This window comes from Macaca mulatta, chromosome 8 (genome assembly GCF_049350105.2).
Source record: "Macaca mulatta isolate MMU2019108-1 chromosome 8, T2T-MMU8v2.0, whole genome shotgun sequence".
NCBI lineage: Eukaryota > Metazoa > Chordata > Mammalia > Primates > Cercopithecidae > Macaca > Macaca mulatta.
The window spans coordinates 68682094-68708123 of record NC_133413.1 but is presented as its reverse complement, the minus strand read 5'-3'; the positions used below and the strand labels follow the sequence as shown (position 1 = coordinate 68708123).

General features: G+C 41.8%; 1 protein-coding gene across 2 annotated transcripts in view; it reads right to left on the bottom strand.

Moving 5' to 3' along the window:
* FAM110B (family with sequence similarity 110 member B) overlaps positions 1 to 25747 on the bottom strand; it is a 152973-nt gene extending 127226 nt beyond the window's left edge. The window contains 1 exon segment of one of the 2 annotated variants that reach the window (NM_001193942.2): positions 25450 to 25747. The gene's annotated coding sequence lies outside the window, so the exon portion shown is untranslated. 2 annotated transcript variants of the gene reach the window in all.
* Positions 25748 to 26030: the final 283 nt, after the last annotated feature.

Here is a 26030-nt window from a genome sequence, read left to right as displayed (position 1 = left end):
TGAGCTGAAAGCCACAGCAGCTTCCCTATCTGAGGACTGCCTCGTCTAGATCAGGAGGAACGAGCCATCGGAGGGAGACTCGCAGTAATAAGGAGAGAAACACAAGCCTCAGACAGTGGCGTGTACTGGTGGGACATACTGGAAGCTAGAAGAACAAATGCAAAAGCAAGTTACTTTCCTAATAAGCCTTCTGATCTACCACCACCTTCCCCTAGCCTCCCAAATTAAGACAAAAAAGCAACAGTGGAAAGGGTAGAAGGCTGAGAGAAATCATGTAGCCCATATACTCTCATGATGCTTCATTCAATCTTTTAATCCAACAGGAAATCAAAGATCTAAAATTGTAGACCAACTTTCTCCCAGCTGAAATATTGACATGAACTTTTTTTTTAAAAGGCTGATCAGGTGAACTCTATCTAATTAAAAGTGTAACTCCAACCTTAACTGAACGTTCAGGGATCTAAATATACAGCTCCTTAGCCTTATCTCCATTAAGAAGAGAGCTAGCACTCTTGAGAAATGAAACAAACAAATGTCACTATTTTGTGTACACCTGAATACAATTTAAAAATTTAACACTGAAAATTTTAAAAATTACAAAATATATTTAAAAATGGGAAAATATGATCCATAAGTAAAAATAAACACCGTCAGTAAGAACAGAATCTCAGATGACTCACTTAGTGAGCTCACTAGTGAAGGACTGTGGAACAACTACATCAAATATATTAAGGCGTTTACCGCAAATAAAAAATCTAATAGGAGAAGAGATGGAACATTTTCAGACAGAAATAAAAACTGTAAAATAGCACTAAATAAAATACAAGACTAAAATATAATTCAAATTAAAAATTTATTGAATGGCTTGCTGATTGGACTTTGTAGAAGGAAAAAAAAAACGAATTTACTAAATCAAAGAGAGAAAAGCAACTGGAAAAAAATTAAGTACAAGTGGCTTGCAAGATAATACCAAACAATAAAATATATGGGCAATTAGAGGAGAGGAGAAAAGAGAGAATGATAGGATTAAAAATATTTGAACAAACAAAGATTGAATGTACCAAATTTGGGAAAAAATCAACCAAGAAGCTCAATGAACTCAAATCAGACAAATACAAAGAAAAACCCACCTAAGCATAACAGAGTCTAATTGCTGAAAATAAAACATAAATGAAAAAAATTTTAAATAGCAGTAAGACAAGAAAGACATTACATACAAGGGAACAAAGATAATAACGATAGCCAACTTCTTTTTAGAAACAAGGGAGGCCATAATAGAACAACATAGTTACAATGCTGAAAGAAAAGGAAGCTGACAACCTAGAATACTACATACTTGGCAACAAAATGAAGGCAAATTACAGAAATCTTCAGCTAAATGAAAGCTAAGAAAGTTAATCACCAGCAGACCTACCCTATAATAAACAATAGAGAATGTTCTTCAGGCTGAAGGGAAATAATACCAAATGAAAAAAAATTAGATCTCAGGAAGAAATGAAGAGCACAAGAAATGGCAAATGTGTGGATTTTTTTTTTTTTTTTTTTTTTTTTTTGAGACAGAGTCTCACTCTGTCACCAGGCTGGAGGGCAGTGGCGCGATCTCGGCTCACTGCAACCTCCGCCTCCCGGGTTCAAGAGATTGTCCTGCCTCAGCCTCCTGAGTAGCTGGGACTACAGGCGTGTGCCACCATGTCCAGCTAATGTTTATATTTTTTCCGTAGAGATGGGGTTTCACCATGTTGGCCAGGATGGTCTCGATCTATTGACCTTGTGATCCACCTGCCTTGGCCTCCCAAAGTGCTGGGATTACAGGCGTGAGCCACCGCGCCTGGCCTTTTCTTTTTTATATTTACAAAAAGATATTTGTCTGAAAAGTAAAAAATAATGTATTGTGAGGTTTACAACAAACGTACAAGTAAAATACAGAACAGCACAAAGGACAGTAAAAGTAAAGGAGGGTAAAGGAAAATATACAGTTGTAAGATTCTTACATTTAATGTGAAGAGGTAAAATATTCATTCAATGTAGATGGTGATTCTACATTTATCTATCTATCTATCATCTATCTATCTATCTATCTATCTATTGTAATCCCTAGAGCAACCAGTAAAAAGTAAAACCAAACCTTGGCTAAAATGCAAAGGAGACAAAATAAAATGCTAAAAATTACTTGATTAAGCCAAAGTGAGGCAAGAAGGAGGAACAAACAGATCAAACAAATAGAATACAAAGAATAAGGCAATAGACTTAAAAATCAGCCATATCAATGTATAATATCATTGTAAATTATAGTCAATGTAAATAGACTAAACCCCTCAGTTAAAAGGGAAAGGCTGTCAAGACTGGATAAAAAAAGCACTATCTAACTGTACACTATAAGACACACATTTTAAGGATAAAGATCAGGTATGTTAAAAATAAAGGAATGGAAAAAATATATATATATATGATATACCATGCAAACACTAATCATGAGAAAGCTGGTGTGGCTATTTCAACATCAGACAAAGTAAACTTTAAGACAAGAAGTATTTCCAAAGATAAGGAGCAGGCATTACATAACGATCAGAGTCAATTATTACAAAGACCTGAGAATTCTAAATGTACATGTACCTAATCATAGAACTTCAACTAAATGAAATAAAAGTTTACAGAACTAAAGACAGAAACAGACAAATCTACAATCACAGGTGAAGATTTTTAGCACTCCGCCCTCAATAAGTGGTAGAATAGGCAGAAAAAATTATAAGGATATTAAAAAATTAAATACATTTGAGCATTTAAAAACAATAACTAAATTTCACATTTTTTCACATTCTATAGCCCTGTGAAATATAAAAACAGTAACATTTTTGGTTTGGGGGATAAAATGACCCAATACATGTGAAGACCTTAAACAGTACATTATGACATACAGAGCAATCCTTAACAACAAAGCACTCTTTTGAATCAATCTTAGTAATTTTATCCTTCATGTTTTTTCTTTCTCTAGTCCTGAGGAACCTATGACATTATTACTAGTCTGGCCTTTGTGTTCAGGTATTTCTCAGCTTTTGATTCTAGTACCAGTATTAAATACCTCATTAGCACCTTTCAGCTACTCATTCACATGAAATATCAAATCAAATCAAATATCAAAAATCCAATTGTGTGTTGATTCCAAGATAGTGAAGCTTATGGATATCTTTCTTCACAATTTATTTTTTAGAGACTTTGAAAATATCTTCAAAGAGAATGAGGCAGTAATGTCGCTCAGAATTTTCCAAATAAAAACATCTTTTGGACTTCATGTCTCTCAGCACATACAGAAAATAACCTGCACACCCTCTTCCACAATTTCTCCACTCTCACTGATGTCAAGATCAAGTTGAAAGCAAAGCTAAACTCTCCACTTCACCAATAGTAAAGCGTACCCGAGGCTCTTCCCCTAGACATAAGTAAGTCTAGGGTGGAGCCCTGAAATCTTTATATAAAATATGTGCCTCCAGTGATTCTTATAAAGAACTGGCTTGCTTCTCAACTCGACTTTGGGGTTTTCACACAGATGCAGCCCTGCTACTCACTGGCCACATCATCTTGGGCAAGTCAATATCCCTCAGCCAGTCTCTTATCTATAAAACGCAGACATATCTACCTTGCAGGGTTCAATGAAGTACCATAATGCTTTAAGCCTTGTATGCTCAAATCTTTGTTGAGGAATGAATAAGAAAACGTGCATGATGGGCAAGAAACACAAGCATCCAAGCTGTGTGCTTGAGAAGCACTGACTCCCTTACCTACCACACTAGCGTCTCCAATCCTGGCATCTTTCCCTAACTCAAACATTTCCCTAGGCACTGCAAACGTAAACTGCTAAAGTTCTCCAGACTTGCTGTGCTGTTTCGAGTCTCAGTCCCTTCACTAAGTCTGTTCTATCTGCCTAGCATTTCCTTCCTAAATTTCTCCCCCAACTCCCTGCTTCCAGCCCACTCCTTCACCTAGCTAACATCTACCTTCTCTTAAAAGGCAGGCACATCTGATTCAGCTCAAATCTGACCTTCTTCAGGAAAGCTTTTCCTGGACACACTCCCTCCCTCATTCAGGTTGTGCCCATGCTGCTCACTGCACCAGCTTCTCATGGGCCCTGGCTTAGCCTTTTCTCTGGTGCATCATGAGCTCCTGGAGGGCACAGAACACGACAAACAGACTGGAGCACTTCCTGGCATGAGGCCGCACCCCAAGGCAAACAGGATGAATATTTGGAGTTGGGTAGCTAGTCAGACTGAGACATTATGAAAGATCTTCCTTCAGGTTCTTGGCTGTTTGACCTGCAACCAAGCAGCACCAGGATAGGCTTAAGCTGGGGAGGAACTGAGCTCCCCGCCCCCACCAGCAGGCAGCATCAACTCTCCAGTCAAGGAGCTGAGCCAGAACTTAGCCACATTGGGTGTTGGAGCCTCCAGGCTCTGTGCAGCCTCCATATGACTGCAACCCCAGCCACATCTGAGAACAACCTCCCAGGAGGCCCAAGCCAGAAACTCCCTGTTAAGACACTCCGAATGCCCAGAGAATGTGAAGACAAAAATCTGTATTATTTGAGCCACTAAGTTTTGGCGTCATTTGTTATGCAACAATAGATAATTCAAATTTTACTTCCACTCCTGGTTCTCTTTGCCCAGTTAAGTCCTTTTCTAAAAGCATTTATTTCATAGATTTAAAAAATATCATCAAAGTGGCAATGAGAGCACGTGTTCCAGTTTTCTCTGGCCAAATCCACTAAAGATACATCAGATTTCTCAGATGCTAAAAATGATTAAAAGATACCCTACATAGTTTTGTTTTCATGAGGTATTAAGATTAAATGGGTCAAATATATAATTAAACCATATAAATAAAATGAGTTGAATGATATAGTTAGGAATAGTTAAATATTTCAAGAGTTCAATTTGTTTCCAAATAGGACCTATTTTAATTAATTTCACTTGAAATCCTCATGCCTTTTTTCTTTTTCTTTCTTTTTTTTTTTTTCTTTTTTTTTTGAGACAGTCTCGCTCTGTCACCCAGGCTGGAGTACAGTGGCGCAATCTCAGCTCACTGCAGCCTCCACCTCCTGGATTCAAGTGATTGTCCTGCCTCAGCCTCCTGAGTAGCTGGGGTTACAGGTGCACACCACCACACCAAAAATCTCTACTAAAATTTTTGTATTTTTAGTAGAGACGGGGTTGCACCTTGTTGTCCAGGCTGGTCTTGAAATCCTGACCTCAAGTGATCCGCCTGCCTAGGCCTCCCCAGTGCTGGGATTACAGGCATGAGCCACCATGCCTGGCCCCTCATGCCTTTTCAAACACGTGTTTTAGTTAACTAAAGGCACTTTTACTTAAGGACCTAAGACTAAATTTAGAAATTTTCTTCACTGTATTCCTCCAAAATTAATCAATAGGATCTGTATCAATTTTTTTTTTTTTTTTGGGAGACAGAGTTTTACTCTGTCGTCCAGGCTGGAGTGCAGTGGCGCAATCTTGGCTCACTGCAACCTTCATCTCCGGGGGTTCAATCTCGATTGTCCTGCTTCAGCCTCCCGAGTAGCTGCGATCCCAGGCATATGCCAGCATGCCCGGCTAACTTTTTGTATTTTTAGTAGAGATAGGGTTTCACCATGTTGGTCAGGCTGGTCTTGAACTTCTGACCTCAAGTGATCCACCCGCCTCGGCCTCCCAAAGTGCTGGGATCACAAACTTGAGTCATCGTACCCGTCTTTAACGTTATCTTAAGTAAAAACTGCCCAAGTTGTCTGAACATAAAGAAGAACATCGACTCATCAACTAAAACAATTACAATTCCTAAGAAAAGAAAACTATTTTGTAAAAATGATAACCCCAAAACCAAATTATAATTGAACTGGCATTTTAAATATGAAAATCTACACCGATTAAAGAAAAATGCAGAATGGTTGGGGGAAAACATACATATACGTGGCTTATTAAGCAGAAGTGCTATTTTAAAAATTAGGAACTGCACTGAAGATTCTCAATGAGAAAGTTAAAGCCTGTTGCGTCAAAGGTCATCTTCTTTGGGAGAACTTTTACAACCCTTTTTGCCCTTTGCAGCATTTTCCCTGCAAGACATCCACCTTTATAACCTTACGTGCGGGGACACAGACCTAGCACTACACACTTTGCAGATGAGGACTTCGTCCAGACAGGCTCAAGATCACCAGGGAACTTGGGGAAAATGCAAATTTCGAGGCCCTCCCCAGACCGCGTGAATAAGAAACTCTGCAGCAACTGTAAATTTGCTTGAATAGCTCTCCTGGTGACTGTGTGCTACAGTTTACAAAGCAATGACCCAGATCCAGGGTTTCTAAAGCTACCTGTGCATCAGCGTCCCCCAGGGAGTACCCTGCGCAGTCCCACTGATTCCCACTAGGCAGAGGGAGGCCCAGGAAGCTTTGTGATCCCAAGTGTTCTTACTAGATGGACAGTCTGGATCACTGAAGCAGGTAATCCAGAAGGGCCCTTCCAGGAAGAACTGACATGGGTGATGCCAATTTAGCTCTGACAGTTCTAGTCTGGCTCGGGCCTTTTCCAAGCCAGAGAGAATGGATGACCAAAGCATGATCAACACAAGCAGATTCACGTCTTAACGCACAATCAATCCTTGTTCACAAGAGGCCCATGTCCCAGTCACTTTCACAGCACAGTGACAGGCATGCCAGCACAAAAGGCCAGCTACCTCACTCCTTCTCTACTCTGCGTACAAGCATTTATCAGTTTATTTTGGTGTTAAAGAGAGAAGTGACCTTATTTTGCAACACTGTGTCCCTGAGAGTACCCTGAATAGACTCTGGTTGAGTCTACCACAGAGCAGGCTCAGAGCTCCAGGATAAAATAAACCCAAAATGAGAAGTAAAAAAGGTGGTGCCAGAAATAGCAACAGCAACTGTAGTTTATGGGTGAGGACGACGTCTCAAGATAAAAAATATCTTGGCTTCAGCATGCAGGACCAGAAGATAACTGTCCAGCCCCACTGCCCCTCTGTGTCCCTGAATACAGGGTCCACTTTATATGGCAGCCCATCCTGGTCTGGGTCATCTGGGACTGCACATTAAGCTGAAGCCTGCTTCCCCACCACTTTCCCTCGTGGGTTCAGCAATGTCGTGGTGAATGCATGTAATTCACAAATCCCTCCACCCCACCAGGGCCTTCCCAATATATACACAACTATTTACTGAGTCCCAAAAAGTGTGCCAGGCTGAGACTGCTGCCAGAGACAGAACAGCACCCACTCCCCACCATAAGCCCCTGATGTGCGCCCAAAGACCGCCATGGGGACAGCCCAAAGCTGCCCCTTTCATACTCTTCTGCCAGACTTGACATTTCTTGCGATGATACTGATGATACTCCATCTTTGATACACTTTGGGGAAAGATTCTGTAACAGCAGGCATTTGCCATCTAGTCCAGTAATGACAGAAATCTTTGTTGATAAGTAAAGCTCAGCCAGCCTCACTTCCAGAGACATCACTCAGTCTTTCAGGAGAAGGAGGTCCTAGAGAAAACCCATCAGGGGCCTTCCACAGCCCCTCCCCCAGCAGAAGTGACAGCCCGGGGTGAAGGAGAAGTTGGGGCCACTGAGAGCCATCCCAGCAGGGGGACACCAGGCTGGGATAGCAAATGTCATGGGAACGCTCACTTCACCTTGCCAAGCTCAGGTGGGATTAGACCTCAGACTCCAGGAAAGGGAAGAACAGACTGGGGAGAACACTGGGACCCCAAGCTATGGAGCCATTCAGTGCCTGTCCCTCATCCACTCTTCCACTCCCCAAACAACCTAAAGAGTACATCTTTGTACCAATGTCCCTGTTACTGAAGTGCGACCACAGTAACACATACTCTGCAGCACTCCTCTGAGGAAGAAATGGGTAACCCCAAATGTCCTCCAGCAGTCCTCCAGGGGCCCAGGGACTGAAAGGGCTGTCTGCCACCACACTTGTGACCACCCAGCATGCCCGGAGTAAGCCACGTTCATGGCCCAGATCCAGCACCAAATCCCCTTGGAGGTTTTCTACTCAAGGAAATCATTCTTAATATTTTTTTCCCCTAGGACTCAATAAAATCTTTTATTTTGAAATGTGAAAAAGGTGCACAAATATTTTTTCTCACCTACCAAAATAAATAAAAATAAAAACATTGCTCACTCCTGATTTAGATATTTAATATAAAAGTTTGAACAAGGTCAAAAATAACTTCCATCTTCTAGGTGTAGAGTTTAAACACAACCAACCAAAAACGACATTAAGAAAGCCTTTAGTTTTACCTTAAACCCTGCCTTCTTTCCCAAAAATATGTGAGATATTTCAACAACAAAAAATCAGAGGAAAACAGAAAATTAAAATTATAGTACCTAGAGAAAAGTTAAGCATGTAATACAGAGGTCAAGCTAGAGAAGAAACTAGTCAGAATTTCCTACCAAGCTGCTATGGTTTCACCTCAATTTTGCCTAAGCTGACTGTTCATCTTTCTAATCAAATTACTTGCCTTGCAGATTTTTTACATATTGCTAAAGGCATGTAAAGTGCAGAGCACACTAGGCAGTAATGCACGAGGTCCTCACAAAATCTCTACCAAAATACAGTGAGATGTCGTGTGGCCATCTCTGGAATATCCTTCAGCTGAAGCAGAGCCTGTGACAGAAGTGAGGCCTACTCAGTCATGAAGGTGATTCCGAGGGGGTCTAACATAACTCCTTGCCACCTGGATGCTGCCTAGAGCCACTTACCACATACTTGGAAGACACAAGCTGATGGAAGCAAAGCTATGGATGGGCCACCTAAATCCCTGAAATAATCTTCCAGAACTAAATGTCATCTAAAAGATCAGGATGGCTAAAGAGTAGAAAGGAGAGTTCTACTGGCAATATTGGTTTGCTGGCATGGAAGAGACGATCTTGGGGGTGTGTCAAAGGTCTTCTTTCTTTCTTCAAAGACGGGAGGACAGGTTGGGTTTTATGCCTCACAGGGACTGTATCACACGAGAGTCCTACACATGCCACAGGTTTGGAGGGAGCTGAGCGCGTGCACAGTGGGTAAACACGTAAGTAACATACATCCCATGTTCACTTTGGGCAGGGTTTAAGCATTAAAATGAGGTAGAATTTGGCTCTTTATGTCAAAAGGTGAACCACAGGAAACAGAGTTCCTGCACAGTCTCTAAAAGCATGCTGAAACCATTTAATGTCTGCAGTTGCTTATTAGAAAAGGATGCTCAAAAGCCCAGCGCTCTATCCAGTCGGAGTTGCAGTGGTCTGGGTGGCAAATCTGTTAGGAGGGGTTTGATAATTTCTACTGTCAGGCAGCTTAGAGCCATAGGAATTTAGAAATTTGCCATGCCAGCCAGGACTCTGAACCCTCAATCCATAGACAACTTTGTTTCTTTAACCTTAGGGTCTTTCTTAGTTGAGAAAGGGGCAAACCTTTCAAATCAGAAAACAAACCTCCTTAATTGTAAAGAGATCAGTAGATTCCTGACTCTGAGCTAGAGTTCAAAATGCCTGACCAAAATGTACGTTTCTTCACTTCTGCAGGGATGCAGCCAAACGATACCGTGTAGGCAAAGCTAAATGTCCTTTGAGAAATGTTTGAAGGTCACTCTAGTACTTGGGCCCAGTACACCTCCCAAAGAGCAGCGTCAAGACAATTTTTTCCTGGAAATTTTTCAAAGCAGACATTGCCAAGCTTTCTACCATAGCTGTAGAAAAATCTCACATAAATGAATTTGCTAAGCTGTGAGATATGAACAATTAAAGATAATGATTCTAGTTTTATAACAATTAAGCCATTCTTTATGGCAGGACTTAGAAATCAGGATCAAGTGGAATCTTGTCAAACCAGCAGAGCTGGAGGTGATATCCCTGGCCCGGCCCAGCACCCCACACACATGTGCCTCTAATGGTGTGCTACCACAGGGACTGTGGCTTCATTTGAGCTGTTTTCCTTCGTCCTAGATGGAAATTTAAGGTTAGGGATGACATCTTATTAATCTTTACTCCCAGAACCTAGCATAGTGCTAGGGCACGTAAGTACTCCAGAAATGTGTTCAATAATGAACCACAGATCATTAACAGAATATGGCTTATGGGGCAGAACCTTCTAGAGCACAAAAAACCTAACCAAATCTGATCTCTTCTCAAATGAGGCTAGTGTATGTTTCCTCACATTCCTGAAATGAAGCAAACTCTGTAGGAAGCTGGAGGACAGCTCAGGCTGTTCCTGACACAACCATCAAGAACTGAGAACCGAGACCGGGCATGGTGGCTCACACCTGTAATCCCAGCACTTTGGGAGGCCAAGGCGGGTAGATCACTTCAGGTCAGGAGTTCGAGACCAGCATGGCCAACGTAGTGAAACCCTGTCTCTACTAAAAAAAAAAAAAAAAAAAAAAAACTAGCAGGGCATTGCATCGCACATCTGTAATCCCAGCTACTCGGGAGGCTGAGGCACGAGAATTACTTGAACCTGGGAGGCAGAGGTTGCAGTGAGCCGAGATCACGACACTGCACTCCAGCCTAGATGACAGAGTGAGACACTGTCTCAAACCGAGTTTCACCAGCTATAGACAGAGCCGTGCCATCAACCACAACTCAATGCTCTCTAAAATGCCTTCGACCTGATCAGAGGACACATTTCAAATGAGTTACGGAAATCCAAATATAAACCTACAGAAGTGTTCTGATTTTCTAGCCAAGTAACCCTATAAAAAGAAAAAAAAATGAGGTCAGTTTGGCATGATTTGTTCTTAGTGGAATTATTCTTGCTTTTAGTTATTACTACTTTCTCTCCTACAAGTACACAACCATCTGCTTCGCACTATGTTTTAGAATGCTGCCAAGGAGATGGAGCAAAATCAATGAATTACAGAGTCTAGAATGGCACCATCTCATGATAATATAATGTAAGCCACAAATGTGAACCATATATGTTATCTTACGTTTTCATGTAAACATATTTTTAAATAAAAGAATAGGTGAAGTTAATTTTGATAATATATTTAACACAATCCAAAATATTACCATATCAACATGTAATTAATATAAAAATTATTGAGCTATTTTACATTCTTTTCTCAAACTGAATCTTCAAAATCTGGCAAGTTCTTACACTTTCAGGCACAAATCAGGCCAGCCACATTTCCAGTGCTGGGCAGCCACGTGTGTCCTGTGGCTATCACACTGTACAGTGAAGGTCTAGGATCTCTTGGTGCCTTCTGCAAAATCCAGGCATTTACCTCGATCCCAGCTCCTTTTGTGTTCTCCACAAACTCTCAGGTTATTATCAACAGTGGTACTTTGTTCCCATCTGCAAACTCCTTCAACACCCGAGATATAATCCACCTAAATCTCCAGATACAGACTACTCTCAAAGCAGCAGAGAGGTTGAAGACCGAAGCAGATACTCACAGGACTCTGCTGGCTGGAATGTGACTTACGCCCCTCTATCAAGTCCCACTGTCTAGAGGTCAGGCAGAGATATACCTTATGTCTGTGCATTGAAGTTACTTGAGCATCATAAAGACGAGGTTGTTTCTTCTCTTCTCTTTATTCAGAGGCAGAGAGAGCAGAGAGGAAGGAAAAGATGACCAAGGCCTGAACTAAGGTGGAGGGGTATCCAGAAATAGAGAGGAGCCAGACAGGGGAGGTATTTCAGGGTCAGATAAAGAGGAAAAACTAGGATGAGGGATGTCAATGGGGACTCGGGCTCTGGTGAGCTGCTGAGCATCAGCTGCAAGAACACAGTCTGTGGATACTGGCTTGTCTTCCACCTGCAGTGTGGAGGCCTCTCCCACTCATGGGGCTCATACCTGGTGCCGGCCTTAGTTCAGATGCAGGGGGAAGAATTCATTGAGTCCCCTCCAAAATTACAGCTACAGAGGAGGAATCAGTTCTAGTGTTCCACAGCATTGCAGGGTGACTATAGTTAACAATAATTTATTATACACTTTCAAATAGCTAGAAGAGAGGATTCTGAATGTTCCTAATACACACACAAAAAAATGTTTGATGTGCTGGATATGCTAATTACCCAGATTTACTCATAACACATTAGATACGTGTATCCAAATACCAAGCTCTACTCCATGAATATGTACAACTATTAGATGTTAATTAAAAATAATAATTGAAAAAAATGCAGCCAGGCGTGGTGGCTCACGCCTATAATCCCAGCACTTTGAGAGGCCAAGGCGGGTGGATCACCGGAAGTCAGGAGTTCGAGACCAGCCTGGCCAAAATGATGAAACCCTGTCTCTACTAAAACTACAAAAATTAGCTGGGTGTGGTGGGAGGCGCCTGTAATCTCAGCTACTTGGGAAGATGAGGCAGGAGCATTGCTTGAACCCGGAAGGCAGAGGTTGCAGTGAGCCAAGATCACGCCATTGCACTCCAGCCTGGACGACAAGAGTGAAACTTTGTCTCAAAAAAAAAAAAAAAAGAAAAAGAAAAGAAAATGCAAGCTTTTCATGACTCCTACACTGTCATTTCATTAGACCACAGAGTTTCAACGAATCTATTAAACATCTATGAGCACAGACAAAAACTGCATTGCTTGTAGCTATAATTGCTATTTTAGGCATGAGAAATTTACCTTCTTGTAATAGAAAAAAAATAAATCTTAAATAAAACCTTCTGACATAGCATTCCATTTGCATTACTCTTTGCTGCAAGTATTTCCAAGCACCTAGCATAATGCGTAGGTGCCTTACTTAGTCCACTGTGGTTCCTATAATAAAATTCCGTAAACTGGACAGCTTATAAACCACAAAAATTTCTCACAGTCCTGGAGGTTGGAAGCCCAAGATCAAGGCCAGCAGATCCAGTCTAATGAGGGTCCCCATCCTGGTTCTCAGGTGGCACCTTCTCACTGTGTTCTCACACAGCTGAAGGAGCAGGGGAGTTCTCTGGGATTTCTTTTACAAGGGCACTAATCCCATTCATGAGGGCTCCACCCTCATCATCTAACCACTTGCCAAGGCCCTACCTCTGAATATCATCCCCTTGGGGATAAGATTTGAATATATGAATTCTGGGGACTCATAAAAATGCAGACCATAGCAGAGGGATGGAAAAGAAAATGGGATGAAACCTCATTTTTCTTCCAAACTAAAAAGATGTATCTTTGTTCCACTGATGCTGCATCACCCATGTCTGGTAGGAAACAGTGAGACCCACGTGATCCCATACACAAGGTACATGGACAATTTCAAAAATAGCAACTGGATTCTAAAGCTATTTCTTAAAAGAGGCAACAGGACATTTCAGAGGGCTCATGAGGACAGAGCACCTGTGACGGCAGTTCGTTTCTCTTACACCAGGCAGTGACTTGGGGTTCAGACCAGAGAAGTGACGTTCTAAGAGACGGCTGAAGGTGAAGATGACATTCCAGCTAAGAGACGAGGCCCATGGAGCTTACAGTTACCCAGTGCTTCAGGGCGAGCGAAGACTCAACTTCCACCACCTAGGTAGCAGCATGGTGCCTGGCACATTGTAGGCACTGAAATACTGGTTGGCTAGGAAATGGCAGTGGTGTCAGCAACTAGCGACACCAATAATCACCATATCAGCTGACCAAAATCCAAACTCTGGTTTTGGGGGAAAAAAAAAAATCAATTAAGCCAGGCCCGGTGGCTCATGCCTGTAATCCCAGCACTTTGGAAGGCTGAGGTGGGTGGACTACCTGAGTTCAAAAGGCAGACACCAGCCTGGCCAACATGGTAAAACCCTGTCACTACTAAAAACACAAAAATTAGCCAGGTGTGGTGGCACACGCCTGTAGTCCCAGCTACTCGGGAGGCTGCGGCAGAAGAATTGCTTGAACCCGGGAGGTGGAGGTTGCAGTGAGCCAAGATCATGCCACTGCACTCCAGCCTGGGGGACAGAGTGAGACTCTGTATCAGAAAGAAAAAAAAAAATTCAATTAAGGGTGGACTTCATGTCCTAACAGTGAAATGTCCTTAGTGAAAAGTTTTAGCTTTATTACACTCGGACCCAGCCAGTTTTACCCTAGAAGGTCTAGATAAAACTCTTCCTTGAGGTTTAAAGACCCACAGTCAGCCTATTGAACCCTGCCATGGCCATAGCACTAGGGTTCCATGGCCACCCACTATTGCACGGTCCCTTAGGCCTTATCCCAAGCCAGTGTCTGTAGTTGATTCTAGTCTCAAACCAACTCCTGGCCAAAGAGGGACAGATGAAGAGCCGTTGGAAAGTCTAGAGCATTGTAAACAAGTGAGTCTAAAAGTGAACTCAGAGAAATTATTAAGTTTTAGTTATATGCAACTGCTCAGTTCTTTACTACTTGAAGCCTAAACTCTCAGAAAGCAAAGCTAACATTGCACATAAGCAGGAACGCATCAACTATTTCACCCATAAACCGACAGAGCCATCACACAAAGTAGTGCCAGGAAAAAGTAAGTAAAATATAAGGATCTGCCTGAATAATAATATTATTGTCATTATTATTACTGTGATTGATTTCACGTGCTAATGGAGGAAAAGCCAGTTGTGAATGATGGTTTCTGGAAAAAAATGATAGAGAGCCCAGTTCCTTCCTGATATCACCACGTTAGGCAATAAATGGTAGTTACCATCAAATTAAATAACTATCTTCTGTTAATACCAGAAAATGTTATTTTTAAGTTTCAAAACACTTCTTTACCTGGTCAAAATCTGAAGAGTAAATAGGAATGAAACCTCTAAGTAAGATGTAATTGTACGAAGTAACTGCCATCACTTTACACCTGAATGTAAGTTTTGTTGGGGATAATTCATAAAATGGAGACTTAGATTTGGTAGAAGTGTAAGAGGTGCTAATGGCTCTAACAGTCATCTCCACGTGCACCTTACAAAGACCATACGGATTAGGGAGGAAACGGGTATCAACAACACCACTGTTTTTGTTTCATAGACAATGTTCACCATGGAAAAATACACAGGCATACCTTGTTTTACTGCACTTCACTTTAACATGCTCCAAAGATAATGTTTTTTTTACAAATAGAAGGTCTGTGGCAATTCAGCATCAAACAAGTCCGTCAGTGCCATGAGCACGTGCTCACTTCTGGTCTGTGTATCACATTTTGGTAATTCGCATAATATTTTAAACTTTTTCGTTGTTTTACCTGTTAAGGTGATCTGTGATCAGGGATCTTCAATGTTACCGCTGTAATTGTTTGGGGGCACTATGAAATGTAACCACAAAAGATAGCAAACAACCAATAAGTGTATGTGTTCTGACTGCTCCACTGACTGCTGCACCACCCTCCAACCCATCCTTCCTCTGCTCAGGTCTCCCTATCCTCTCAGACACAACAATATTGATATGAGGCCAATTAATAACCCTACAACGGCCTCTAAGTGTTAAAGTGAAGGGAAGAGTCACACATCTCTCACTTTAAATCAACTGCTATAAATGATTATGCTTAATGAGAAAGGCATGTCAAAAGCCACGACAGGTCAAAACTAGGCCTCTTCAACCAAACAGTCAACCAAGTTGGGCATGCAAAGGAAAGTTCTTGAAGGAAACTTAAACTGCTACTCCAGCAAACTCACAAAGGATGAGAAAGCAAAACAGCCTTATTGCTTCTCGGGAGACAGTTTTAGTGGTCTGGCTAAAAAATTAAACCAGCCACAATATTCCCTTAAGTCAAAGCCCAATCCAGAGCAAGGCCTTAACTCTCTTCAATTCAATGAAGGCTGAGAGAGACGAAAGAGCTGCAAAGGAATAATTGAAAGTTAGAAGAGGTTGGTTCATGAGGTTTGTTTGAGACGGAGTTTTGCTCTGTCACCCAGGCTGGAGTGCAGTAGTGCGATCTCAGCTCACTGCAACCTCCGCTTCCCGGGCTCTAGCAATTCTCCTGCCTCAGCCTCCCAAGTAGCTGGGACTACAGGCATGCACAACCAGGCCTGGCTAATTTTTGTATCTTTAGTAGAGACAAGAGTTCGCCATGTTGGCCAGGCTGGTCTTGAACAGGTCAGTTCAAGGTCAGTTGGCCTGACCTCAAGTGATCCACCCACCTCAGCCTCCCAAACTGCTGGGATTACAGGTATGAGCCAGTGTGCCCGGCACTTCATGAGATTTAAGGAAAGAAGCCATCTCCGTAACATAGAAGTGCAAGGTGAAGCAGCAAGTGCTAACGCAGAAGTTGCACAAGTTATCCAGAATATTGACTTAAGATCATTGATGAAGATGGCTACAACTAGGCAACAGATTTTCAGTGTAGACGAAACGGCCTTATACTGGAAGAAGATGTCATCTAGGACAGGGGACCCCAATCCCCGGGGTTAGGAACTAGGGTGCACAGCAAGAGGTGAGTGGTAGGCAAGCAGTCCATCTTCTGTCAGATCAGTGGAGACATTAGATTTTCAAAGGAACACAAACCCTATTGTGAACTGTGCATGCAAGGAATCTGGGTTGCATGCTCCTTAGGAGAATCTAATGAAAAATGTGATAAGCTTGAATCATCATGAAACCACCCCCCTCCCCCACCCCATCCCCCAGTCTATGGAAAAACTGTCTTCCACAAAAGCGGTCCCTGGTGCCAAAAATGTTGGGGACCGCTGATCTAGAACTTTCACAGCTACAAGGAGAAGTCAATGTCTGGCTTCAAAGCTTCAAAAGACAGATTGACTCTCTCATTAGAAGCTAATGCAGTTGGTAACTTGAAGTTGAAACTAACGCTGATTTACCACTCTGAATGTCCCAGGGCCCTTAAGAATGATACTAAGTCTACTATCCCTGTGCTCTATACAACAAAGCCTGGATGACAGCACATCTGTTTACAGTATGAGCTACTGAATATTTTAAGATCACTGTTGAGACCCACTGCTCAGGAAAAAGATTCCTTTCAAAATATTACTGCTGAATTACAATGCCCCTGGTCACCCAAAAGCTCTGATAGAGATGTACAAGGACAAAAATGTTGTTTTCATGCCTGCTAACACAACATTCATTCTGCAGCACATGGATCATTGAGTAATTTCAACTTTCAAGTCTCATTATTTAAGTAATACACTTTGTAAGGCTATAGCTGCCATAGACACTGATTGCTCTGATGTATCCGGGAAAAGTAAATCGAAAGCCTGGAAAGGATTCAGCATTCTAAATACCATTAAGAACAGTCATGATTCATGGGAGGATATCAAAACATTAACATGAACAGGAGTTTGGACGAAGTTGATCCCAACTCTCATAGATGACTTTGAGAGGTTCAAGACTTCCATGAAGGAAGCAACTTCAGATCTGGTGGAAAGCACAAGAGTACTAGAGTTACAAGTGGAGCCTGAAGATGTGACTGAATTGCTGCAATCTCATGATAAAACCAATGATGAGGAGTTGCTTATTATGGATGAAAAAATAAAAACTCATTTCTTGAGATGGAATCTACTCCTGCTGAAGATGTTCTACTGTTGAAAGGACAACAAAGAATTTAGAATATTACATAACTTAGTTCATAAAACAGTGGCAGGGTTTGAGAAGACTGACTACAGTTCTGAAAGTTCTACTATGGGGAAAGTGCTATCAAACAGCAACACACGCTCTAGAGAAATCTTTGGTGAAAGGAAGAGTCAGTTCACGCAGCAAACTTCATTATTGTCTTGTTTTAAGAAATTGCCACAGCTACTCCAACATGCAGTAACTGCCACCCTGATCAGTCAGCAGCCATCAACACTAAGGCAAGAACCTCTAATAGCAGAAAGAGTATGACTTGCTGAAGGCTCAAATGATCATCAGCACTGTTTAGCAATAAGTATTTTAATTAAGGTATGTACATTGTTTTCTTAGACAATGCTCTTGCACACTTAATAGATTACAATACAGTTAAAGCATAATTTTTATATGCACCCAGAAACCAAAAAATTCTTGTGACTCACTTTATTGTAATATTCATTTATTGTGGTGGTCTGGAATCAAACCCACGATTTGTCTCCAAGGTATGCCAGTAGATACTGTCTTCATTGTGGATGAACTTACTGTCTTACAGAAGATACACTCACAAAACCAAGAATACACCAAAAATGCAGCAATCAATTGGGTCAATAAAGGAAGTGTTGGTCAGGAAGGAAAAAGTATGATGTTGCTAGCACTACTGAGAAAGACTTTGTAGAGGAGCAGGACTTAGAGGAGGGGTATCTGGTGTTAACACTCTTGGAGTCAGCTCATTTAAACCAACTTGGGAAATATACTTTTACAAAAGTGTTTTCACAAAACCTTACTCTGATTGTATTACATATATGTGATTGTTAATTTTATGTGTCTACTTGATTGGGCTATTGGGGTGCCCAGGTATTTTGTTAAACATTATTTCTGGCTGTACCTGTGGGTGTTTCTGGATGAAATCAGCATTGAATTGATGGACTGAGTAAAGGAAATGGCCCTTCCCAATGTGGGTGGGCATTATCCAACCAGTAGAAGGCCCAAATGGAACAAAAAGGTGGAGAAAGATTGATTTTTATCTCTCTCTCTCTCTCGTTGCTTAGCTAATATATCTGTATTTTCCTGACCTTACACTGGAACTTATACCATTGGTTCTCCTGGGTCTCCATCTTGGAGACAGCAGACCATGGGACTTTTCAGCCTCCATAATCATGTAAGCCAATTCCTTGTAATAAATCTCTTTTTCTATGAATATTCTATTGGTTCTGGTTCTCTGACTTATACAAGGTATATGCGAATAATTAATACCATCTGGTAAAATTAAAAGTCCAAAGTAAAATGAAGATACTTAAGCATCTCTGGCACAAAATGCATAAAGGTATTTGCTAATATGCAGGCATATTTCATTAAAGGGCCCTGTGATTTGGTCCCTTTATGGATAACTCACAGTACCTAAACAGCAGCATGTTTCACACTGATATTACTCTGAAAAAGGCTTGTGGAGATAGCAACCAGGGATGAACAATCAAAACAGTTCAATCTTGTGATGCTAGTGAATCCTGAAAGGAAAAATACCTGTAAGAAAAATCAAATAAGCAAATCAGGCCACATGAGTTAAAGCACATGTCACACTGAGGCAAGGGCAGAGCCACTTCTAACAGGAAAAACAGGAAATGCTATGTACATACTGAACACTAGGCCCTTCACACACACACACACACACACACCACACACCTGCACACACTAGCTCCATGACAAGTGTGGCACTTTCACTGCTTCCATGGAAAATTCATTTGAAGTCAATTTCCAAATAATACAGGCACACCATCGATAATCTCTGGCACTACCTAAAAGAACATTTCAACGACCCACAAAATATATATTTATATGACTGTACTACTCTCCACCACCAAGACAGGTACGTACAGATTCACTAAGAAGAACTAGAAAAAAAAAAATCTTCATTAAATTAAAGAACTAAGTTACTAGGCAGGGAGTCTATCCTTGCAAAAATTGTGGCCACTTTACCAAAACGTTATAAAACGGTTTATGGTTACACAGCCGGTGCATGTTGCAGGTTGGAACAAAGCCAACAGAAGCTGTGAAGAGCACCCATGACTAGTCATATTAACAACCCACACAATGATTTCTCTTCTTCTGTCATGGTCACTAAACAAGAACAAAATTTATTGGGGAAAAAAAATCTGATTTTAAAATCACAACATTCCAATTAATGATCATTTGAAAGGACACTGACTAGGGATAGATTAAAGGAATTTTTTTCAAATCCCCAACTCACAGTCAACTGTACAATGAACCTCCCAATTCACCTTGTTTTAACTATGTGGTAAAAACACACAAGGGTAATCAGGATTCATTGGTATTTTCCAAAGTTGCTGAATGTTCAATTTCCAACTGTCTCTTTTTGGCCAAGAGTAGAAACGGTGGCCCCCATGGCAGCCAGAGAAAGTAAATTGACTAACGTGTTTGGGCATGTGTGTGACTAAATATATATACACAGCCATAAATGTGGAGTGTCTACAAAAGTGTTTGAAGATGTCTTTGCATTTTATTCACTAAACTTCACCCAAGGACTGTAGTCAACAAGCAAAAACTGTGCAAGATTAAAAGCCTGAAGAAGAATACACAAATATTCTTATTTATAAAATGAGTATGATTTCCTATTGAAAAATACAAACAGCACCAAAATCAGTGTACTAACAAAAGCCCTTACAATGAGATGTGAAATCACAAGTAACACAAAAGAACTTAGCAGAAACTGAGAGAATTATCTACCATCCATCATCCATCTGGCAGCTCCCACTATACTCAAACTAAATGGAAACGCTACACCCCAACCCCAACTCCCCTGTGGTCCATAAGGCCCTGCTGACCTGGTTCCTTTGCTGCTATCTCTTGTTCCTCATAAGGGCAGGTTCTGCCTGTCTCAGGGCCTTTGCATGGGTCATCCTCAATGCCCAGAGACCTTGCAGAGGTTGCCTTCTTTTCACTGAAGTCAGCCCTGAAGTCCTCAGTGAAGCCCTCCCAGACCACCAAGCCCAGATGGAAAAGTGGCCCCCATTCTTGACTGCACTTATTACTGCCTTAAATTCACTTTTCATTTATTCACTTAATTTATTATCTATTTTCCCACTTTACACAATAAAGCCTCAAAGAGGAAGGAACCTTGTCTTTCCTGACTGGTGTTTATTCAAAGTACCTGGCACACAATAAGTCCTCTATCAATATCTGTTTAACAAAATCATCATAGTAGAGGAACTTAGTAAACTATGTTCTTTTGCACAATTACTTATTTTTTATTTATATTAAGTTCCCGTTAATGGGACAAAAAAAAAATCACTGGTGAGAATGATCATTTTGAAGCCTATATGTGATTCCTCCCAAAAAATAAAATTAAAAAGATGAAATAAACTTCTAATGGGGCTGTGAGGAAAAAAAAATGTTTTGCATTACAACACAACCACTCAAAAATTTCCCATATGCCTGTGAATTGTATTTTTAAAAGCCTTATCTGGAACTGGACAATTTCAAAACCCATTGATCTTGCCCTGATGTATAAAACATACCACAGAATTCTTCTAATTCTTCCAGAAACCTGTCTACCAAATGACATACTGTTTCCTTTTGCTTAGGTATTCATTTTTGAACTTCTCTCTAAAGTGTTTACAATTTTAAAGTCACAGATTTAATGCCGGTTTAAAACTGTTTAATCATCCACATGTTCACTATTTTTGTCACCAAACATACTGAGCAAAGAAAGTAACTTGCTTCACCTACTAAACTTTCCTTTAAAACAACAACAACAACAAAAAACAAGGCTTATGTCTTTGAATGCCAGTTTCTTATGGGAGTTTCCTCATGAGACAAACTGTAAAATGTGAAAAACGTAAAAATCTCACTCAATCCGTTCTTCCCATAAGTGTAAGGAAATTTCAGATGTCAAAATGACATAGGCATGATTTAAGTAAATTAATTTTATATTACAAAAGGATCATTCAGAAACAAACTAAGGTTGTTTTAAAACAGGATGAAAAAGAAATTCTGGAACAGTGGAGAAGTCTTATATCTTTATTATCTGTAATCGTTTGGATGTTAACATTCACAAAAAATGAAAAACTAAGTTTCCTACAATTATTCCCCAAAATTTTTCATACAAATCATCCCATAACTTATCCTTTCAAAGTCTAGAGTTAATGCTACATTTAGCTTCCTTGATAAACACTTTGGCTATAATATGTGTTTTCTTCTGAACAATTCCCAAATATTACATTTTTATATTTCTATAATGTTTTCAGTACAAAAAAAATCACCATTAAAAAAATCAGATTAGGCTCTGCCTAAAGTCTAAAATAAAATAAATGAATATACAGAAAGAGGATTTGATTCAATGTTTCCAAAATCATCATAATCCCCTCTGATGTACTTAAGTGATCAAAATGAATAAACTTTCTTTAACCCAAGGGAAAGAAAGTCACTGGGCATATGGGGAGCTGTGGTACTCCCAGATCACCTGAGCAACAAAGTCAAAAACAGACCCAACATTCTTTATTACTTCTAAATCTAAGACATTTTTATCAGAGTCTACATAGTTCAAAGAAGTTAAATGTGCCATCTCTCTCTTCAACCTTCCTAAAACAAGCGATCTTTAACAAGGTATTGTGAAATCTTAAAAGGTTTCCCCTGAAAACTAAAAGTGGTGTACCTTTTCTCATTTTAGACTCTTTGATAATCAAATGCTAACCACAAAATTCAAAGTATGTCAATGAGTTCTAGAGAAGAGATTTGTTGACATCAAACCTGAAAAGTAAGTATGGAACACAAACACCTCCAGCAACTGAATGTACAAGGCAGAAGTTACTCCTCCTGGTATGACAGAAAGATTCATGGGGTCTGGAGACACACACACACACCTTGCCACATATTAGCTATGTGACTCAGACAAGTCACTTCCCTTCACTTGTATGATAGAAAAGGGATAACAGCACCTACTCTCTCTTAGAGGAGAGAACGCACCCAACATCAACCATCGAGGACTTTGCTGGTCCCAGAGCCAGCCCTTAGAGATAACTGTTATTATGAACCAGAAAATCCTTTTTCTGAGTGTACTAGATTTCTAGGCTTGGTGTCTGTACTGAATAAAATGGATGTATTTTTCTTGGATGAGTCATGACTTTGCAACACTTCAGTCTTCATCCTGAATATCAATTCTCACTGCATCACACCAGGAGGCAGAAGAATGATGCAAATCAAAGTAAATGAGAATTGGCCCTAAGAAATTGTTTTCTTAAATAAATTCAAGATGCAAGTAGGTTTCTGATCGTTTGTTTCTCTCTCCTAAAAAGTTAAGTATGAAAAAAGTTCAGATTAGTTGGAGATACTCTAGGCTCAGCTGATCAATCTGACTCTACTATGGGAAAATAAAGTGAACAGTTGCCTAATAATATTTTTACAAGTAATGTTTGTGTAGCACCTAAAATGCGATCGCTTTCAGAGAGAAAAATGGTCAACAGTCTACAAATGTTGAACATATAAAGTACAAATTTAAAAACAAACTGTATTCCCAAAAAGATTGTTGGATAGTGTCTGGTTGGTAAGAGTATGTTTTGGGGGCAGCCAACAATGGGATTGCTAAATTAATCCCTGGGATTCTACTAGACCATACATGTGCCTCCTCCACCAGCCTTGTCTACAGCACCATCTACTGCCAAGCCACTGTGCCTACAGCAGTTTTGCTTCTGCAGTGCCCTAAGAGTTAATACCATTCCTTCGCTTAGCTAAGTAAGTTATTTAGGAATAATAATTTTTAAAAAGTCACTTCAAAGTTAAAGGGGAAAGGAGAACATGAAATGAGAGTAAACTCCTGACAATCATTTAAAATATCTAAATAGCAAACACAATCTTTGGTTACTAACACATGGCAAATAAGTAGTTTTAAATAAGTGAGTTTTCTTAGCTTGTTAGGCTATGAATCCTGCTTGCTCTGCTTGATGTATATACAGTAGATATATTTATCTTTTATCATCTTTTAACACTGTGAGAGTTACTTAACTCTGCTGTACCAATGGTTCTTTCCACTGGGAATTGGAAGTAGGATTCTAAACCTAGAGAACAAGGGAATGCAGGGGAGGTAAGGATGGAGTTCAGCACCCAGGTCTTCCCTAATGTCGAGGCCTCTCTTTAAACAATTAGGCTCTTAAGGACAACCAGGTCTCCTTATGAAAGGCACCAGAGCATGACTGGGTTCAAGACTGTGGTCTTGCCCTAAGAGATCCACTATGTAAGATGAATTAAATCAACCCTTACCATGCATAAGGATACACAGAGGAGCCTGTCAGTCACAGGCAAAATAACAACCCAACCTCAGCCCGGATCTAAAATTAAAACCACAGACTTAAAATAGATCACGATTTAACAGATCAGAATTTTAAAAATCAAAACAGCCATTTTCCAAACAGAAAAAAACACATAGCTTGATAAGAAAAAATAAAAGTAATATTAGCTGACACCTAGAACTATATGCAAGGCACTGTTCTAAGCACTTTATGTCAGGCTGACAAGGCACCAACCACCTCTCTGTTCAATTAGTGACTTTACAGTGTACAATCTATAGTAATACTACAGATTAAATACCGTAGGGTAAACCAGTGGGATGTTATCAGTGAAGGATTCTAGTTTACCATTAACTCACCCTTATTCTAGAATAACTATGCTTAATAAATAGCTTACCTGAATGACCAGGGGTTGTGACGTTACAAAAATGAGCACAAGAAATTAATACAAGTATCTTCCCACAAATGACTATGTGTAAGTTGGGGGGGAAATACTAAATAAATACCTTCTTCACTAACAAAGGAAACGAAGAAAATGGAAGTCCTACTATTCACACTGCAAAAATGCTTATTCTACTATCATATTCCCTTTTGAGAAATAGACCAGTTACGCCAGAAGTGCAGTATTGTCACAGATGTGTGCCAGATTTTGCAGAAGAGATAAGTTGGCTGTGAGGAAGAACCCAAAGTTTGCCTATTTTTTAGGCATGAAAGAAAGCCTGCGCGCGCACGTGTGTGTGTGTGTGTGTGTGTGTGTGTGTGTGAATAAATCTAAATAACAACTCGAAAGGGTTAAAAAGCCGGGCACCAGGTGTTTTCTTTCCACTTTCCAGAGAAATTTAAGCACATTGCAAAGTTATCTCCCCCTTCCCCACGAGCCAGCTTAGGGGAGACCTGTCACTGCCATGTACAATGTACAGCTCCAGCTCTAAACAATAGGAGGGCACCAGGCTGGGCAGCAGGCATCGCGGCTTCCCACAGCCTGCATGGGCTTTGTTGCCAAGTTATGAGCTCCGCTGGGTGATGGAGGCACGAGTGAGCCAAGGAGAATTTAATTCTATTTCAAATCTGTATGCTTTCAAAGAAAATAGAGACAATTGAGACCGCGGGACGAGCTGGAGGAGGTAACCAAAAGCAAACTTTCGGAACCTCAGAATCTACATTTGTAGCAGACAAGGATTAGGTGGTATTGATATTCTCAAAGTATTTAACACTGAGATTAGAGACCATTCAAGGAGCGGTGGCCGAGAGGAGTCCCCATCCCTCGTAGTCTCACTCCTCCAGCAGCAACCGGCAGACGCGCTTTCGGAGCCCACCTCCGCTCCGCAGCACCGCCAGCTTCCCCCAGCCTTGGTTCCAACCCCGGCTCCAGCCCCGGCCCCGCGCCCGGCCTCCTAGCCGAGCCCAGGACTTGCAGCCAAGTCGAGCGCAGAGGGGGCACGCGGTAGGCAGCGGCGCTGCGCCTCCCCCGGCGGCCCAGAAAGCCGGCCGGGGTCCGCCTGGGCCAGTGAGGCCGGGCTGAATGGAGACCCGGGCCGGGTGAGGAAGCTGCAGGCGCAAAGCCGGCTTAGCTCCGCGCCGCCCAGCCGCGCGCAGCTCTCGCATTGTCCGCAGTCGGGGCGCGGCGCGACCACTGAACCCGAATCTCAACCCCAGCCCAGCAGTCTCTCTCCCGGCCCCCACGGCCCAGTCTTACCTGGGCCGCGCACCCCAGTCCCTGGCGGTGCGGCCCGAGCCGGGCGCCAGGCTCCCGGAGACTGCGAGGAGGGAGAGTCGGGGCCCGCGAGGGACGGAGGGCCGAGAGCGGGCTGTAGGGGCTGCCGAGTCCTCACGGTCACCGTCGCGGGGCCGCTGGTAGAGAGCAGACGGGGCTGGCGGAACGGGCCCAGGACGCGCGGCCGCGGAGGGCCCGGCTGGCGGCGGCCGCGATGGTTCGGTCTGCACCGAGTGGGAGGGCTCAGGCAGGCTTCGCCGGAGAGCGAGGGAGGGAACTTGGAGCCAGTTGCTGTGGCCGAGAGCGCGTGTCCCTGAGCCAGTGTACACGCCCCTCGTGCGCCCCGCCCCTCCTCCATCTCGCCCCCACCCCACCTTCCGGGTTCCCACCCCTCTCGCACCTCCGCTCCAAGCTCTGCCTCTCTCCCAACATCTCCACCCCGCTACTGATGTCCACCCCACCCCTGACCCACCCCCACTGCACTCAGTCGGCGCCCCCATTTCCTCCCCCTCCCCCACCCCCACCTATATCCGCACACAAGCACCCCCACCCTGCTCCCACCC